General features: G+C 55.5%; 1 pseudogene; it reads right to left on the bottom strand.

Moving 5' to 3' along the window:
• Positions 1-487: 487 nt before the first annotated feature.
• Positions 488-4,933, bottom strand: LOC136303523 (forkhead box protein J1-like; annotated as a pseudogene).
• Positions 4,934-6,000: the final 1,067 nt, after the last annotated feature.

Below are 6,000 nucleotides of genomic sequence, written 5' to 3'. Positions count from 1 at the left end.
CCCCGGACACTCCCTGACCCCCGTGTCCCCATCCCTGCACCCCAGACCCCCCCTCACCTCAAACCTCACTCCCCCCATCCCCCCCCCGCTCGCCGGGGCAGCAGAGAACGCGGGGGCGGGCGGGATTTGGGGGGGCCGAGCTGGGAGGGGTGGGGGACAGGGCAGGGGGGCACCGGGGAGGTGAGGGGGGCAGAGCAGGGGGGCATTGAGGGGGTCAGGAGGGGCCTGGGGGGGGCAGGGGGCGCTGGGAGGTATGGGGGGGGCACTGGGGGGCTGGGCACAGCGGGGACGGGGGAGGCACAGCGGGGACAGGGGGGCACTGCCCGTGTCCCCCCATCCTGTTCAGGTCCTGTCTCCCCCCCACCCCCTGGGTCCCACCCAGGAGGCAAAGCAGCATCTTATCTTATCTTATCTTATCTTATCTTATCTTATCTTATCTTATCCTATCCTATCCTATCCTATCCTATCCTATCCTATCTAATGTAGTCTAATCGCCCATCTCTACGAGAGATTTAAAGGGGTCGTCCACAAAGTCCATGACATCCGTGTTGGGCAGCGAGGCCTGGATGTTTTCAGCCCCTTGCTCCAGGAAGCTGCAGCTGGGGAGGAGATTCTCCGGTGTCTCCTCGTTCCAGGTAACCTCCAGGAAAGCCGCGGCCGTCAGGTTTTCATCCAAGCCCGGCGTGGTGAGGCCGGGCTCGGCGGGGATTTGCTGCTGCTCTTGCTCCCCTGCCGGGCACAGGGGCAACACTTCAGCCAGGGTGGAAGGTGGCAGCTCCAGGTTGTCGAGAGCGAGGAAATCATGCTCCAGGGAGGGGCTGAGCAGAGCCTCCCAGTCAATGCTGCCCATCAGTGCGGTCAGCTCGTGCGGCTCCTCGGGGTCGCCCGGGGCATCGCTGGGCAGGCAAGAAGCCTCGGCCACCAGGGCTGTGGGGCAGGGCTCTGGGAACTGCTCCGGGAACTGTTCTGGGACCTGCTCTGGGAACTGCTCCGGGAACTGTTCCGGGAACTGCTCCGGGACCTGCTCTGGGAACTGTTCTGGAAACTGCTCCGGGAACTGTTCTGGGAACTGCTCCGTGACCTGCTCTGGGAACTGCTCCGTGACCTGCTCTGGGAACTGCTCCGGGAACTGCTCCGGGAACTGCTCCGGGACCTGCTCTGGGAACTGCTCCGAGAACTGCTCCGGGAACTGCTCCGGGAACTGCTCTGGGAACTGCTTCGGGACCTGTTCTGGGAACTGTTCTGGAAACTGCTCCGGGACCTGCTGCGGGAGCTGCTGCGGGAACTGCTCCGGGACCTGCTGCGGGAACTGCTCTGGGACCTGCTGCCCCTCCTCGTTCCCCATGGGATCGCTGTAGAGGTTGCTCCCAAACTCCTCGAACTCTTGGAGCGGCTGCTGCAGCTCCGCGCCCACCTCGAGGCTGCCATGGGCCGGGCTGGGCGCACGCTGAGCTGCTGGCTGGGCTCGCTTGCTGGAGGCTGGCGGGATTTGCTCTGGAAACGCCCCGCGGCCCTCGGAGCTGCTGCTCTTGGGCCACTTGGTGTATTGAGGGTGAAACTTCCAATAGGCGCCTCTGCCCGGCTCCCCCTTGTCCCAGGGAACTTTGACGAAGCGCTTGTTGACGCACAGGTTGTTCCGGATGGCGCTCTAGATGCAAAAGAGAACAAACCCCAGGGTTGAAGTCCTGCCAACGGCTCCTACCTGCCAGCTGGGATGAGCGCGGCAGAAGTAGCTGAAGTTGTCGCGGATCCACTTGCAGATGGCGGCCAGGGTGAGCTTGGACTTCCCGCTGGCTTCCATGGCCGTGCAGATGAGGGTGGCGTAGGAATAGGGCGGCCTGACGTGCGGGTTGGTTTTGTAGTCGACGTCCTCGGCGGGCGGAGGGGACCTGGGCACGGTCTGGGGCAGGGACGCAGTCACCTCGCCTGCGCTGGAGGCGGAGGAGGAGGACGCGGCCGTGCTGGGAATGTCGAGGAAGTCGCAGAGCTCCTCGGAGGTCAGGGAAAAACCCGGGCTCTGGAAGTCCACCAGGCTCACCAGGTTCTCCCAGATGCTGCAGCGATCATTGGGATCCTCGGAGATGGGAGGCAGGCCGAGGTCGGCGCCCGTGAGATTGACCAGCCACGGCATGTTGGGCTCCTCGCGGCGCTGCTGCTGCTGCTGCTGCTCCTGGCTGGAGCTGGATTGCTCCTGAGCCTCGAGCACGGGGCTGGGGCTCGCCATGGCCTCGGCGCCGGGCAGGGCTCACGTGGAGGCAGAAAATGCACGGGGCAGATGCTGCAGGGAGAAGAGGCAGAGGGTTGAGGTTCAGCGAGAAGCAGCACCCGGACAGCGCCGGGTGTCCCCGGTGCCGCTGGGTGGCACGCGTCCCCGGGGTGCTGGGCGCGGGAGCCGCAACGTCCGCTCCGGGGGGGAGCTTTAGCAGCCCTGAGCCTCGGGGAAATTCCCTCGAAGCCTCGCGTCCCCGGGCCCCCCAAAGCTAACCCCGCCCAGTGCCCGGCGAGGTTTTGGCCGCAGAAAGAATGAAAGAAAATCAACATCCCCTCCCCGCCCTCAAACAACACGAATCCAGTCCTGCTCTCCCACCAAGCAAGGCGGTTTCTCACACCTGCCACGGGTCAGGACGGCACCTCAGAGTCCGACACCTCCACCCCACGAACCCTAAACCACTCGTCCATCCCCTCCCGCCCCATCCTATCCCATCCCCGCTCCCTTCGCTCTGCTGCTGTTCGCCATTCCCCCTGCCCCCGGTCCCCCAAACTAACCCGGAGCAGGGATCCACCCCAAGCGCGGCGTCCCTCGGAGCGACCCGGCGGCTTCAGCCTTGGGGAAATGCCGTGCGGGGGACGCGGCCTTGGCTCCGGCCTTGCAAAGCCGGGATGCCGGCGCTGCTTTTGGGCCAGGAGACCGAGAAACGGAGAGAGTCAGAGTGCGGCCGGAGCGCAGCAGCTGCCGCTGTGCGGGCTGGAGCGGCTCTGGGGCAACGGCAGCGCTGCCGAGCCTTGGGCTCGAGGGGGACGCTGCCACCAACGGGCATTTCCCCGCCCGGCCGCTGAACGGGCTCCTCTGGCGCCGTGTGGGGCTGAGCCCAGCCCCCGCCGCTTCCCGCAGCCCCTCGAGGGCAGCCCCCCAAGCTTCACAACTCCATTTCCGGCCATGTGGGCATGGTTTATTGACGCCGTGGGGGGAGCTTGATGCTGATTGGGCCGTAGGGGCGGGGCTGCTCCACTTGCAGCCAATGAGCGGCACCGAGGTCTGGGGGAAAGGGGGCGGGGCTTCAGTGGGCAGAATGTAAGTGGGAAGTGAAGTGGGAGGAGCTTAAAGGGGTGGGGTTATAGCAGGGATAATGAAAGTGGGCGGGGCTTGTGTGAGCAGGGCTTAAAGTGGAAATAGGCGAGGCTTAAAGGTAAAGGGGTGGGGCTTAAATGGGTGTGGCCAAACGGGAGTGGGCGTAAAATCGGGTTGAGGAAAGTGGGCGGGGCTTCAGTGGGCGGGGCTTGAAAGACAAGTGGGCGTGGCGTAAAGTGGGTGGGGGATAATGCGGAGGGAAATGAAGAGGTGGGGCTTAAAGCATGGTTTAAGGGGAAGTGGGCGTGGTTTATGAGAAAGGGGCGTGGCCAAAGCCCACCCAAGCTCGGCCACCAGGGGGCGTGGCCAACCCGGCTGAGGATGGCGCCAAGCTCCGCCCCTTCTGGGGGCTGGGCGTGGTCAAGGAGCAGCCTGGGAGGGGGAGGAGGAGAAATGTGGGAAAAAATTCCCAAAATTCCCCGAACAACTGTGAAAGTTCCCAAAAAATTCCCCCCAAAATTAAAACATTGTAATTAAAAATATCAGGAAAATCAGGCAAAGTTTGGAGGAATTTTGGCCAAAATTTGGGAAAAATTTAATTCAAATTTCATTAAATTTCAATAATTTGTTTTTAAAAATTTGTTAAAAATTGATCCAAAGTTCTGACTCAAAAAATCGCGAAAAATTTCTCCAAAAACACCAGAATTGAACCTGACCAAAATCATCCCAAAAAAGTTTAACAAAAACATTCCCTAAAATATTTTTGGAAAATCAGGAAAAAATTCCCGAATTTTTCCCCGAGTTTTCTCAAAGTTTTGATGGTTTTGGGATGAATTTTTGAAGAATTTTGATTCAAATTTTTTACGAAATTTCTACAATTTGTTTTCTTCACAATTTTTCCCTTAAATTTTCCTGATTTTTTCCCAAAATTTTGATGAATTTTGGACAAATTTTAAAACAATTTCGACAAAATTCCAACAAATTTTCACCGACCCCCCCAAAAGATCTCCAAAAAATCTCAAAATTCTCCCCCAAATCCCAAGAAACTTGGAACAATCCCCCAAAATCCCACAAATTTCCCCAAATTCCCAAATTTCGCCCTCAAAATTTCAGGATTTCACCTCTTGAGATCGAGCGTCGGTGGCTGCGGAACTTCCGGGACGACCTCGGGGGGCGGGGCCGGAAGGGGCGGGATGGTAATGAGGGAGAGAAGTCGTGACATCATCAGGACACGCCCCCTTCTTGACATTCTCACCCTGAGCTCATTTTGTGTTTAAACGGTGTCATGTCCTTTTTAAACCACGCCCACGTCCGGTTTTCACGCCGGCAACTTCCTGTTGAAGCTCCTCCCACTCATTAGGGACAATTAAAATTGCCAGAATCTCAATGTCCGGATTTCTCCGCCCACTTCCGGTTCAAGGCCCCACCCATTTACTGTTTACACGCACACACTTCCGGTTTAAGCCCCGCCCACCCGGCCGCCATTTGGGTTTTTTCTTTCTCTATCTCAATTTTCCTTTAAAGTTTCCCAAATTTTTTTGGTGGAATTTCTCCCCATTTTCGGTTTTTGGTCCCGCCCCGACTCGCATTCTGCTTAGGCCCCGCCCTCTTCCGGTTTAAGCCCCACCCGCTGTTGGCCGCCATGTTGGTTTTTTCACCGTTTTATTTTATACATTGTCTCCGGAATTTCTCAGTATTTTTACGATTTCTTTGGGAATTTCGCCCCATCTTTGGTCTTGGCCTCGCCCCCGAGTCTCGTTTGGGGCTCTGGCTCCTCTCACTTCCGTTTTAGGCCCCGCCTCAACGTGGGTTCCTCCTCCAGCGGCTCCAGCGAAAGCTCTGAGGAGGGGGAGAGGCAGAATTAGCGAAAAATTCCCAAAAAATCCCAAAATTTCCCCAAAATTTTCTCAAAATCCCTCAAATTTCCAGACATTTTCCTGATTTTCCTGAAATCCCCCAAAATTTTCCCCCAAAATCCCCGAAAAAAACCCCAAATCACCAAATTTCACCAAATTCCCAAAAATCTCCCAAAATCCATAAAAATTCTCCAAAATTTCCCCCAAATCCTCCAAATTTCCCCGGAAATTCCCGATTTTCTGAAAATTTCCTAAAATCCCTCAAAATTGTTCCAAAATTTCCCCAAAATTCCCAAAAATCTCCCAAAATCCATAAAAATTCTCCAAAATTTCCCCCAAATCCTCCAAATTTCCCCGGAAATTCCCGATTTTCTGAAAATTTCCTAAAATCCCTCAAAATTGTTCCAAAATTTCCCCAAAATTCCCAAAATTTTCCCAAAAATCTCCAAAATTTCCCCAAAATGTCCGAATTCCCAAAAATTCCTCAAATAATCTCCCCAAATCTATTAAAATTCCCCCAAATCTTCCAAATTTCCCCAGAAATCCCCAATTTTCCCTAAAATTTCCCCAAATTACCAAAAACCTCCAAAATTCCCCCAAATTATCCCAAAATGCCCCAAATTTTCCCCCCAAATTCCTGATTTTTCCCTGAATTTTTCCCTAAATTTTCTCAATTTTGGACCCGAATTTTCCCAAATTTTCTGAAATTTTTCCCAAATTTCACCAGTTTTGACCCAAATTTCCCAAATTTTGGCCCAAATTTCCCAGAATTCCCTATTTTCCAAAAAAACCCTTTCCAAATTTCTCCATTTTTGACCCGAGTTTCCCAAATTTCCACCAAAATTTCCCAAAAGC

The sequence above is a fragment of the Chamaea fasciata genome, unplaced genomic scaffold (genome assembly GCF_029207755.1).
Source record: "Chamaea fasciata isolate MVZ Bird 193981 ecotype frontalis unplaced genomic scaffold, bChaFas1.0.hap1 SCAF_36, whole genome shotgun sequence".
Taxonomy (NCBI): domain Eukaryota; kingdom Metazoa; phylum Chordata; class Aves; order Passeriformes; family Sylviidae; genus Chamaea; species Chamaea fasciata.
The sequence above is the reverse complement of the archived record's forward strand: the minus strand, read 5'-3'. Positions and strand labels throughout refer to the sequence as shown.